Source organism: Juglans microcarpa x Juglans regia, chromosome 2D, assembly GCF_004785595.1.
Source record: "Juglans microcarpa x Juglans regia isolate MS1-56 chromosome 2D, Jm3101_v1.0, whole genome shotgun sequence".
Classification (NCBI taxonomy): domain Eukaryota; kingdom Viridiplantae; phylum Streptophyta; class Magnoliopsida; order Fagales; family Juglandaceae; genus Juglans; species Juglans microcarpa x Juglans regia.
Genome location: NC_054596.1, coordinates 30,627,944 through 30,639,743, shown reverse-complemented (window position 1 = coordinate 30,639,743; position 11,800 = coordinate 30,627,944). Strand labels below are relative to the sequence as shown.

Below are 11,800 nucleotides of genomic sequence, written 5' to 3'. Positions count from 1 at the left end.
ACATTGCATTCACTATCAACAAACTTTTCTAGTTTATGCACGACCCCAAATTCTCATTTGCAGTCTGCGAAACACCTCTCATGCTATTTCAAACAATTGATAATCGAACTTGGTCTAATTCTACAGAAACTAGAACCTACTCAATTGCAATCTTTATGCGCGTGACTGGGCTGGCAGCTTCTAGGATGAATGTCATCCAACTAGTGGTTTTTGTATTTTCTTGGGACAGAACCTTATTTCTTGGAGCTATAAATGCTAGCCACTATTGCACTATCAAGCATAAAGGCTAAATACAAGACCTTAGCCAGCACAACTGCTGAAATACATGCACTCACTATTCTCATTACTCAAGGAACTTAGCATCTCAGTTTCAAAGCGTCCAATTTTGTGGCGTGATACTTACACTACAACAAATAAGGTCTTTTGGAACGAAAACTTTCATCCCAAAAGACTAGCATTTCGTCCCAAAGTATATTTTGGGATGAAAAAAAACTGTCCTAAGTTTGTCCCAATAAAATTGTCCCAAAAGGTATTTTGGGATGAAAATCACAAATTCGTCTCAAAAAATATCTTTTGGGATGAAATTAAGCTGGACCGTTCGATCGAGTTCGAACGGATTTTTTTTTAGACGATTTAAATTCGTCTCAAAAATTCGTTCGAACATCACGGCGTGACGTTGGAATAATGATGAACTATTCGAACGGGTATTTCATGGCCAGTCGATCGATATTAGTCCGTTCAACCAAATACAAATGAAGAAACGTTCGAACAAAAAAATTGATGATCGAACACAAATAGTGAATCGCCTGTTTGAACTCGTTCGAACGGCGTGCAATTTTTAACCGTTCAAACTCTAACTTTTGATGTTCGAACGACTGTGTCCGATTTATATATGTTCAAACGTATGATGAGAGTTCGAACGGTTATTATTTTCTTGGACATTACTAATTTAAAAGCAAATATATATTTATATTTCAAAAATACATTACACATTATTCAATATAAGTAAAATTAATCTAATAAGTCAGAACTAAATAAATAAAATACTAATAATACTAATTTCAATATGCAAAAACGCTTCTAATGAAAATCAATTATTTGGAGGCCTGAATTATTGCATATGCATCTGCATTTGAAGCTGCATCTGCCTTTGTTGTTCTTCCATTTGGAGTTGCATCTCTCTTTGTTGATCTTCTTTCTGTTTTATGCACATTTCTATGTCTGCTTGTTTTGTTAATTGAGCCTTTAACTCCTGTTGTTTTGCCATCAATTCTTCGATCCTAGAATTTGCATTCTCTAACGCAATGACAGTAGTGTTTGACATTGATGAAGAACCTGAAAAGTTTACACAGCGACTCTAACCCCTCAAGTAGCCCGAACGTTGTTGATGAATTATGATCTGATGCAACTTCAGGGCGAAGGGCAACCATTTTATCCTACACACAACATATAAAATTAATATTGACATAATAATTTAAATATGGTTAATTAAAAGAAATTATAATACTTACATAATTCTCACGAGCATGGGGATGAATCCACTCTCCATTACTATTAGTATGTGATGCATCATATAATTTTGTCAGATCATAATTGTTGTCTGACTCTTTCTACAATAGACATTGTTAAGATATAAAGTCTATATTAAAAACAAACTATATAGAATAAAAAAGAAGTACATTACCAATTTCTGAGAGAGGCAGTGGAAAGATCTTGAGCCTGCATGATGATGACTCTTTAACTTCGATCTATTCGTTTTGTTTATAGAACTTCACTCCTACATAGAAATTGTAAAAGTTAGTAAGTGAAAATTATAAATATGACACATAAAGAATTCATTTAATTTACCTTATATGATGGATCCTCAGGCATGTTGCAAAGTTTTCCCCATTCTTCAGGTCGGACATCCTGAAAATGATGCTGGTGTGCATCTTCCTTGTTCTCGTACTTCTTGTAATGCTCATGACACCTTGTCATATACTTGTAGAATGTATTACACATCAGCTATTCGACAGTCGTACGCTCCTCTCTCAGTCCAAAATTTAGTTCGAAGTCATCCTTGAAAAAGTATATACACAAAGATATTATCATTTAGAATATTAAATAACATCAATATAAATTTATTATTTAAATATTACGTACCAAACAACGCTTCTTTATAAGCTCTTTCACATCTTGCGGGACTTTATGCCATGAACTCATAACCAAAAGTGCATACGTCCGTGTAAGTACACCCACATGCGATGCAAGCCAAGTTGCTTGTTGTCCCTAGCCTCCGATATGTTCATCAGGAATGTTAACTTTAATTTTACCTACTTTACGATATTTTTCCAACTTCACACATCTAGTAGTGCCTCGTCTGTGACAAGATTGTACTGTTATCTCTATAAAATAATATTAGTTATTTCCTTTGTATCAATTATTATATATCTTAATTGAAAAAATGAGTATTAACTATTTATCTTGTTTCGTATAGCCAGTCTCTAATGTTGAGTCAGACGGAGAGCTAGGAACAGGTGGAGATGAGATGCGAACTTCCTTCTTCTTTGGTGGCATAATTGCGAAATACTGTATAATGTAAACACAAAATCGATCAATCATTTGTATCAGTTTCATCTATAGATCCGCTCTCATCATCTGTAGATACTTCAGATGAGTCAACACTTTAATCAACTGTCGCCTCTACTATTTTAGCCTCAATATCTTCCCTATGTAATAGGATCATCTTATACTGGCTCAAATCCACAAATAAGTTAAAAGCAGGTTAACTCTCTTGGTATGTTTCTTGAGTAGATGGATCTTTTTTCATCTTGTCCCTCTGCCTCAGGGATAACATCATAAATATTTCTAGCAGAAAACTTTTGTACTATTTGTCATTAATTTCCTAACTGAGGATCATTTAAATAGAATACTTGAGATACTTGGGAAGCCAAAATAAAATGATTATCTTCATACTATTTTTTTGATGTATTAATACTCAGAAAATATTCATCCTAGCATTTCCCCTTTGAGGATTGCTTAAATCTCATAAATTACACTTAAATATATAAACCACAAGCTCCCCCACATATCTCATTCCAATTATATTTACGATAACTGTCTCGTCGATTAAAGTGTCTCCCAAGTGCAGAAGATATGTAGTTGTTTCTAGGAAGAGTACCAAGGTTGATTTCATAGGGATTAAAGTTTTTCAAAGAACTAAGTTGGTATGCAATGAGATGAGATGATGTGATTTAATCTTCCTTTCCCTTCTACTTGAACAATGCTTCTATTCTACTAAATCTTTTTTTGGAAATTCTTTCAACAACACTTGGTCTTTGCAGATTCAATGAAACAAACAAAAAAAACTAAAATAACATTTTCAATATCTAAGGGACTTTTTGTCAAACACTTAGGCTGCGGGTTCCTTCTCATGGATTGGTTCCACAAGGAGGGTTAGAATTTTCCAATTTCCTTCAAACATCATTTTGGTCATGAACAAAATGTCTAGTGAATATATATGATTCACGCTCAAAATAAACTCTGAAATACCTCCAGTAAATTGACACCAACCTATCGTTAGGTGTGCTAACAAAACCAAAGTCTCACACGAACCAAGAATACATCGTGCCCTTCAATCAATGATGGATCAAGGATAGGTAAGTGAGCTCTAGAATGGCCTCAAATAATAGCTGATAAGAAAACTTTCTGGATACTACTTGCTAAGCACAATAGAAACCACAAACCCTAGGAAACCCAAACCGCTCAAAGAAATCTCGAGCCTAAGTTTTTTTGGAAATTTACTCACACATCTTGTGTTGGTAAAAACCCAAGAGAAGAAAGAAAAAAGTAAAATAAAGCATCATCCAATTCTGCCCAGCGGAAAAACACAGCACAACAAGAATTTTCCCAAAATCTGCTCTGTCCAAAAAGACTCTTCGTTCACACGAATCTTTCCCCTTCTTATGCTCCCGCACCCACCTCTGCTCCACTTTCTTTCTCAAATATTCCATGAGTTGGTTATCCCCTCCTGTTTCATGCGGTTCATCACTGGAGTCTAGGGTTGGAAAAGAAAATAAAGAGGGAAAGAGAAAGGGAGAGAACAAGAGAGGGAGAAAGATGTTAATGTCCTCGTGTAAACTAGCATGTAACGTGATTTTGTATTAAACTTTCATTCATTTTTTTTTTAATGTATTAAACTAGCATGTAACGTGATCTTGTTCCAAAATTGACTCAACTTTATACTTATTTAATACATTATTGTCACTCTATCAATAACTCCATAGAAATCAACATTATCTCCATCATGACTTCCTTCGACAAAGATACCACTATTTTGTGTTTTCCTATAAAGTTCTCAATCAATTGTATGATACCTACTTTCTCGAGAAATACATGCAGAATATTGAGTAGCGTGTCTCGGGGGGCCACGCGCCAGTGCATATAGTTTGCCTGATATATCGTTTGGATTACTCGCATGCGTTTATACAACCTACGTATTAAATAAAGTATAAATATTTAACCTTTAACAATCCTCTCTATTTTAAATATGTTAAGTGCAAAATTGCATCTGTATTAATGTCATTACCCTTTGTTCAAACCATTTCGGGAACTCCTGTTCATGTCTCTGGTCTATATCATTTACTCCCAGTTCTTTTACCACGTTAATATGATCACTGAAATTTAAAATTACCAACAATAAGTATATTCGTATAATTGTTTAATAAGTAAATTCAATGATTAATTAACAATTAATTTGGACTTACTTCAAGTGGCTCTCTATCTCTGGGCAATTATTTAGCACGTACCACTGAGCTTTCTCGAACTCCCTTTCACACAAATCATAACTACAATGAGCACTAAGTGGATGTACTTGTTGAAAAAATACAGAAAATCCGTTCTATTTTCTTGCTTGGTCAACATCAACAAAATTTTTTTCCGGCCGATCAAATCTTGTGTCAACGCCGTGGAAGTATTTGGAACAGAATGTATGCCACTCATTATCAATATATGTTTCTGCAATTGATCCTTTCGGACGGGCCTTATTACCTACTGTGCGTTTCAACTTTCGAAGAAACCATTCAATGGGATACATCCATCTATATTGGACTGGTCCTGCAAGTCGAGTCTCACATGGCAAATGAACGGCTAAGTGAACCATGATGTCGAATAATGACGATGGGTAAATACTCTCCAACTTACATAATATATTTGCAATTTCTCATTCCATACAATCCAAAACTTCTACATTCAACGTTCTAGCACAAAAATCTTTAAAAAATGCACCCAGCTCAATTAACGCAATCCGCACATCTCTGGTCAAGAACCCACGGATACCAACAGGTAAGATACGTTGTAAAAATACATGACAATCATGGCTTTTTAGTTCAGTAATTTTTCAGTCATTTGTTCGCACACACCTTGTTAAATTTGAGGCATACCCGTCCAGTAATTTAATCTTCTACAATCACTTACAAAATATAGCTCTTTCGTTCCTTGACAATCTATGCCACCCAATTGGCATGTAAACAGACGAACCATTTTGTTGCAAGTGCATTTTAGGTCTAATTCCCAACTGCTTTAGATCTTTCCGTGAGTTTATATTATCTTTTGGTTTATCTTCAATTGACATCAACGTTCCTAACACAGACTCGCATATCTTTTTTTCAATATGCATAATATCGAGATTATGCCGCAATTTTAATGTCGACTAGCAGTGGAGTTCAAAAAATATATATTTTTTTGTCTAATTCAACTCATTCACATTTCGTTTTCTCTTCCATTGTTTTTTACCAAAATTATTACTTCTGACATCCACAAACTGTGCAATAACATCTTCGCTAGACAAGAATGGTAGATGGTGCCCCCATTCAACAATGTTATCAAACATCCTACCATTTCCACACCATCTATGGTCACCAGGTAAAAATCGACAATGACCCATGAAGCATAACTTCCTCCCATACGTAAGCCATTTAGATTGGGTATGTTTGTTACAAGTCGAACATGCCAATTTCCTCTTAGTGCTCCAACCTGACAAGTTTCCATAATCAGGAAAATCATTTATTGTCCATAACACCGCAACATGCATCTTGAACGACTTGCCTGTTAATGAATCAAATGTTAAGACCCCATTCTCCTACAAATCTTTCAATTCTACTATCAGTGGCTGCAAATGTATGTCTATATCATTTCCTGGTGATCTCGGACCTGGAATGAGCAAACTCATCATGAAATATGGATCTTTCATACACTTCTACTGTGGTAGATTGTACGGCATTAGTACAACTGGCCAAGTACTATGACTAGTACTCATGTTCCCAAACGGATTAAATCCATCTGTTGTTAACCCAAGTCAAACATTATAAGGTTCTTCAGCAAATCATGGGTTTTCCAAGTCAAATTCCTTCCAAACTTGAGAGTCTGCAAAATGTAACAAAATATTATCATTCTTGACTCTAGATGATTAGTGACATGTCATATCCACAGCCGTTGAACGTGACATAAATAACCGTTGTAATCTAGGTATCAATGGAAAGTGATGTACAACCTTCCGCGGCACATTCTGCTTCTCAGTTGTCTATCTTGATTCATGACAAATGGGACACTCGTTCAACTGCTTATTCTCTCGCCAAAATAACACACAATCATTCTTACATGCATGTATTACATTGTAATCAAACCCGAGTCCTTTTTTCAACTATTTTACTTCGTAGAAGTTGCGGGGTAAAATATTTTCTGATGGAAGTGCCTCTTTAAACAGCTCGAGCAACATATTGACAACCTTAATAGATATTCGGCACATGGATTTTATATGAAGCAGTCTAACTGTATATGACAACTTACTGTGCCTTCTACACCCTAGATATAACTCACGCTGTGAATCATTCCACAAATGGGTAAAAGTGTCATGGCATGGATCATTTGAATTTGATGGATCTATTCCACTTTTATCCATAAACATTTCCGCACTAATGTCACCCAGCATTTGCTGCATATCCTCTTCGGGATCGTCACCAACAACCTCAAGATGTACATATTCATAGATATCATCTTCTTCATCTCGAAGTTCAAATGACGTAGGATACGATTCTCTATGTAAGATCCAATCGGTATAACCTTGGTCAATACCTTTGACAAACAGATGCTCTCTCATCAACTCTATCTTATGAGAACGTAAATTCTTGCAAAGTTGGTATGGGCATCTAATACGACCTCACTGCCAATTGTACAGAATGTGAACTCCAAAAGTTTCTTAACTCCTTCAGCGTATACATTGTAATCCTCACTCAATTGATCTCTAACTCGCATCCAACTCTTATCCATGTCTAATATCCTATTGCAAGCAGTCACGTGCATCAACAAACAATCAATTATCTAACATATTGTGCAATTTCTTCATTTCACCGTGTAGTTGGTCCTATCTCATTTAGAATTGTAATATCATAATCACCAATCTACCAACTATTATCTATCACGTCCAACAAAATTTCAGCAGCATCTCCTCATAGTTCTCCAAATATGCTCGTTTGGTCGTGCACACCGATGAGTAATACATCGATGCACTTTTACTGAAACTGCATATCCAGAGAATAATAAGAGATGATTCTGCCAAAATCATAATATCGGATGCAATAGATATAGTTTGATAGTTTGCAAGAATAATCTTACAATCCCAAACTGTCCACTCTGAACAACTCAAGAGTTATCAATCAACCATTCAACATGATTGATAACTCTCAAACGGGTCTAAGATTTATTTCAATGCCAAGTAGAAGATACGATATTAAAACACAAGAATAATAAAAAATACGAGAATAGAAGATAAGAGAATCCCCAAATCTTAATTATTTATTTTAATTATCAAACTATTTTAAGTATTTATATATATCATGGGTATTTTAAGTATCCTAAATATATCATGTTTATTATCTTTTAAGTATTAATATGAATTTAAGTATTATTAATTCTTATATTTATTATTTTAAAGTTATTTATAATTTAATTTTATTATTTTTTAAGTTAGTTGGAAGATAGATTTTACAACTATTATCTGTTAAGTATTAATATGAGTTTACGTATTAATAATTCTTATGTTATTATAATATAATTTTAACCTCTTTTAAGTTAGTTGTAAGATTACAACTATTATCTTTTAAATATTAATATGAGTTTAAATATTATTAATTCTTACATATATATACTATATATAATCTACTATAATATTACATATTTATATGATAGTTTAAAATAGTTTTTACAACCGTTCGAACATGGTAATATTTTGTTCGAACATGTTTATCCGTTCGAACGGTATATTACTGCGTTCAAATGGTCTCAACCCAGATTCCAAACACCAGCCAGTTCAGACGAGACACAATCTCACAAAACATCACAAACTCATATTCAGAAAATACTACAAACATACAACATATATACTTTGAACTAACAAATATACAACATATATACTTCGGATAACAACCCTCTAATAAACATATTTTGTATTTAATCTAACAAATACCTACACAATATGTATAAACTACAAAATCAATAAATAACTATATTAAACTATAAATTTCTCCTATAAACACTTACACAATATATTAAAAAAAATAGAATTAATAATAGATTTAAAAGTAAAATGGTAAAGAAAGTCATACCTTTAAGCAAATTAAGTGTGCAATCCTCTTTTTAAGATGATAGAATGAAGGATTGTGTGAAGAAAATGTAAGATTTTGGAGAGAAAACGAAAAAGGGAGAAAAAGACAAGAGACAAATGAGGAATTGACAGCGTGCATGAAGATTTTAAGTTCTCACTAACCGTTCGAACGTAAATAAAGTGCAGTTGAACGCGAAATAATTTTAGCGCGCCAATTTTCCCTCTTGCACAAATTTCTTCAACGTCGTTTTATCGATGAAAAATGTCATTCGAACGGTAATCCATGACTCGTTAATTGGTGGAATATTTTTCCACCATTGCAATAAACCACTCAAACTTTGACAAAGGACATTTGAATGGTAATCCAGAGTCATTAATTGGCAGGGTATTTTTCCACCACTGCAATAATCTGTTTGAATGATGACAAAGAATATTCGAATGGTAATCTAAAGTCATTAATTCGAGGGATATTTTTCCACCACTGCAATTAAACCGTTTGAATGTTTTTTTCATAAGTTCAAACGCAAATAAAGCCTTCGAATGGTTCACGAATACCGTTCGAACAAATCACCTTAATGTTTAAATATAGTTATTTTCATCATTAAATAAAAAGTACTATAAGATCATATGTATTAGTAATATATACTATCATATATATAATAAGATATACTATCATATATATAGTAATCTATACTAAATATCATATATATAGTATAGTATATATTATACTATACTAAAGTATACTATAAAAATGTAAGATGATATCTATTAGTAATATATACTATCATATATATTAGTAATATATGATATATACTATACTAAATTAGTATAAAGGAAAATATAAGATCATGTGTATTAGTAAATCCCACCAATCATATATAACATATATAGTAAAGTATATTAGACTATATAGTATGATATATATTTGTTAAGTATAAACTCATAGTATATAGTACTATATACTATCATATATATATATATATATTATCATATATAACACTTTGATAGTAAAGTATTATGATATATTACTATTATACTATAATAAAATATATATATAAGTTATTATGTTTTCATTTAAAGTATTATATTATCATAATATATATATTATAATATACTATAATATTGCATATATATTACAGTATATATAATCTACTATAATATTATATTAAATTATAGGATTATAAATATAGAATAACTCTTCGTATCAGCCCCTGTTTCGAATCAGCCGAGACACACCTTACGTGGAAAGTAATTTGTTTTTCCCTCCTTCTCGCTATTGCACATTCCTCTCTCACGCATTTGAAATTCTGAGTCCCGTCGCCATCCTCTTCCCCCGCCCGCCCGCCAGCCCCCCCACCCCCATCCCCGCGTCACCCATTCTCTTCAAAGTTGCCCCGTCGCCATCGACCCTCCCTCTACCTAGCACCCCCTCCATTCCTTTAGATTTCTCCCAAAATGTAAATCAGCGACCTGCAATAGAAAGAATCCAAGCGTACAGACATGGCTCGTACCAAATGGGGTTTCTGTGTTTGAGCAGGCGACTCAAAGCTACTGCTTTCTACTAGAGGTAGAGGGAGCGCTCTCATTCTTCTCTTCTATTATTACCATTTCTGGGTCTTACAAGAATATGCGGCTCATGACTTTGTACATTTACTTTCTCTGTTGTTTCTATGTTTCACTACTTCGACGTATGGCTCGGTTGGCATGACGCTTCTGTGCTTTAATCTGAGTTCTATTTTCTTTCTCTTCTGTGCTTTAATCTGAGTTCTATTTTCTTTCTTGTTTGTCTATCTAATTTTTGTTCTTTATCAAATGGGTTCTGTGTATTTTTCCCCTGAAGTTTTGGCTGACGTTTGTGGAAATCTTGTGCTTTTTGTTTTCTTGAAATACTGATCATCATCATATTCTTATGGGTTTAAATTGATACATGGATATTTCTAACAAAGTTTGGTCATTTTTCTCTTGCTTTAATTCTCGCTTTGCTGATGTTCCTATGGATTATGTACGAAATTAAGAAATGGGCTTGATTGCATCATGGTGAATTTAATTTCTTCAACTATACAAAAAGGATTTTGTTGTATTCTATATCATCATCATCTGCATCACTGGTATCATCAAGAGTAGTAGTAACTGTCTAGCCATCACTAAGACAGTCATCTCTAAATTGATTGGCATTCTAGAATGAAAATGGTAACCGTCTAGAACCAGGCAGCTTTGCCTTGAAAGATAACTTTGTACACTTATGTTGCATATGGAAATTGTTTCTCTATTTGGATGCTTTCTGTATGGGTATCCTCATAAACTTCAAGATCTAAGAAAATACAAGCTAGTGAACCTTTTGGTGAAGAGAGTTCGTGGCCCAGTCAAAATGTTGATGATGGCATGGACTAGAAAACAAAAATAGAAAGAAGTGAAAGAGGTTGCATTTGAACTCATTTCAAGTGTAAGAATCTCTGAAGTAGCTTCTACTGGTTTTTAATCTGCATCGATTATAATTTTACCTGTCATTCTTATTGCAGGGTCCTGTGCCCATTCAGTCTAATCTCTATGTTCCTTGCTAGATATCTAGATTTGTGTGAAAGACTCATCTTAAATGGGAGTTTAAATGAGTAACTCACGTTCAGTTTGCTTTTAGTTGCTAGTATTGGTAGAACAGATACAATTTGATTATGGAGCTGTTGGCTAGAGTTCTTTGAAGTTTTGACCACCAGCAGACTGAAAGGTACAGTGACACGGGGGATATCGTTCAGAAGCTTACAAGAAATAATGTAGTTTGGAAGAGGTGGGATGACGTGTTGTGATGCGAGTATGAAGTTCGGAAAAAGGAAAATAAAGTAAGAGAGAGAGAGAGAGGCAAATCTTTAGAAGCAAAATGAAAAATTATTTTGTTTGTATTGAGTTGTATCAATTGTAATAGTTTTTGCATGGTTCGAATAAATTGTAACATGTAAATAACTGGGTAGCATCTACTTTGTATGTATCAAATGTACATCCCACTATGTAATGGTACCTACCCTTAAATAGTAGTGCCAGCCAGTCCTCAGTAATAAAGCTGGTGTTGATTTATTTATGTACTTCTGGTTTGAGTTTGACGAAACAATAGAAACATTGGAATATTATTAAAATAAAATATCCTTGCTTGATTGTTACGGTTTCCTCATG

The 11,800-nt window shown here is 33.8% G+C and overlaps 1 long non-coding RNA gene across 2 annotated transcripts; it reads left to right on the top strand.

Annotated features, from left to right (window-relative positions):
- The first annotated feature begins 9,833 nt into the window (after nucleotides 1-9,833).
- LOC121248057 lies at nucleotides 9,834-11,782 on the top strand. Of its 2 annotated transcripts, none has more exons than XR_005937393.1 (2): nucleotides 9,834-10,205; nucleotides 11,158-11,782. It is a non-coding gene; the product is annotated as an uncharacterized LOC121248057 (long non-coding RNA). The 2 variants fall into 2 exon arrangements; XR_005937392.1 differs by lacking the exon at nucleotides 9,834-10,205 and adding an exon at nucleotides 11,044-11,081 and having other exon boundaries at nucleotides 11,158-11,712.
- The last annotated feature ends 18 nt before the right edge of the window (nucleotides 11,783-11,800 follow it).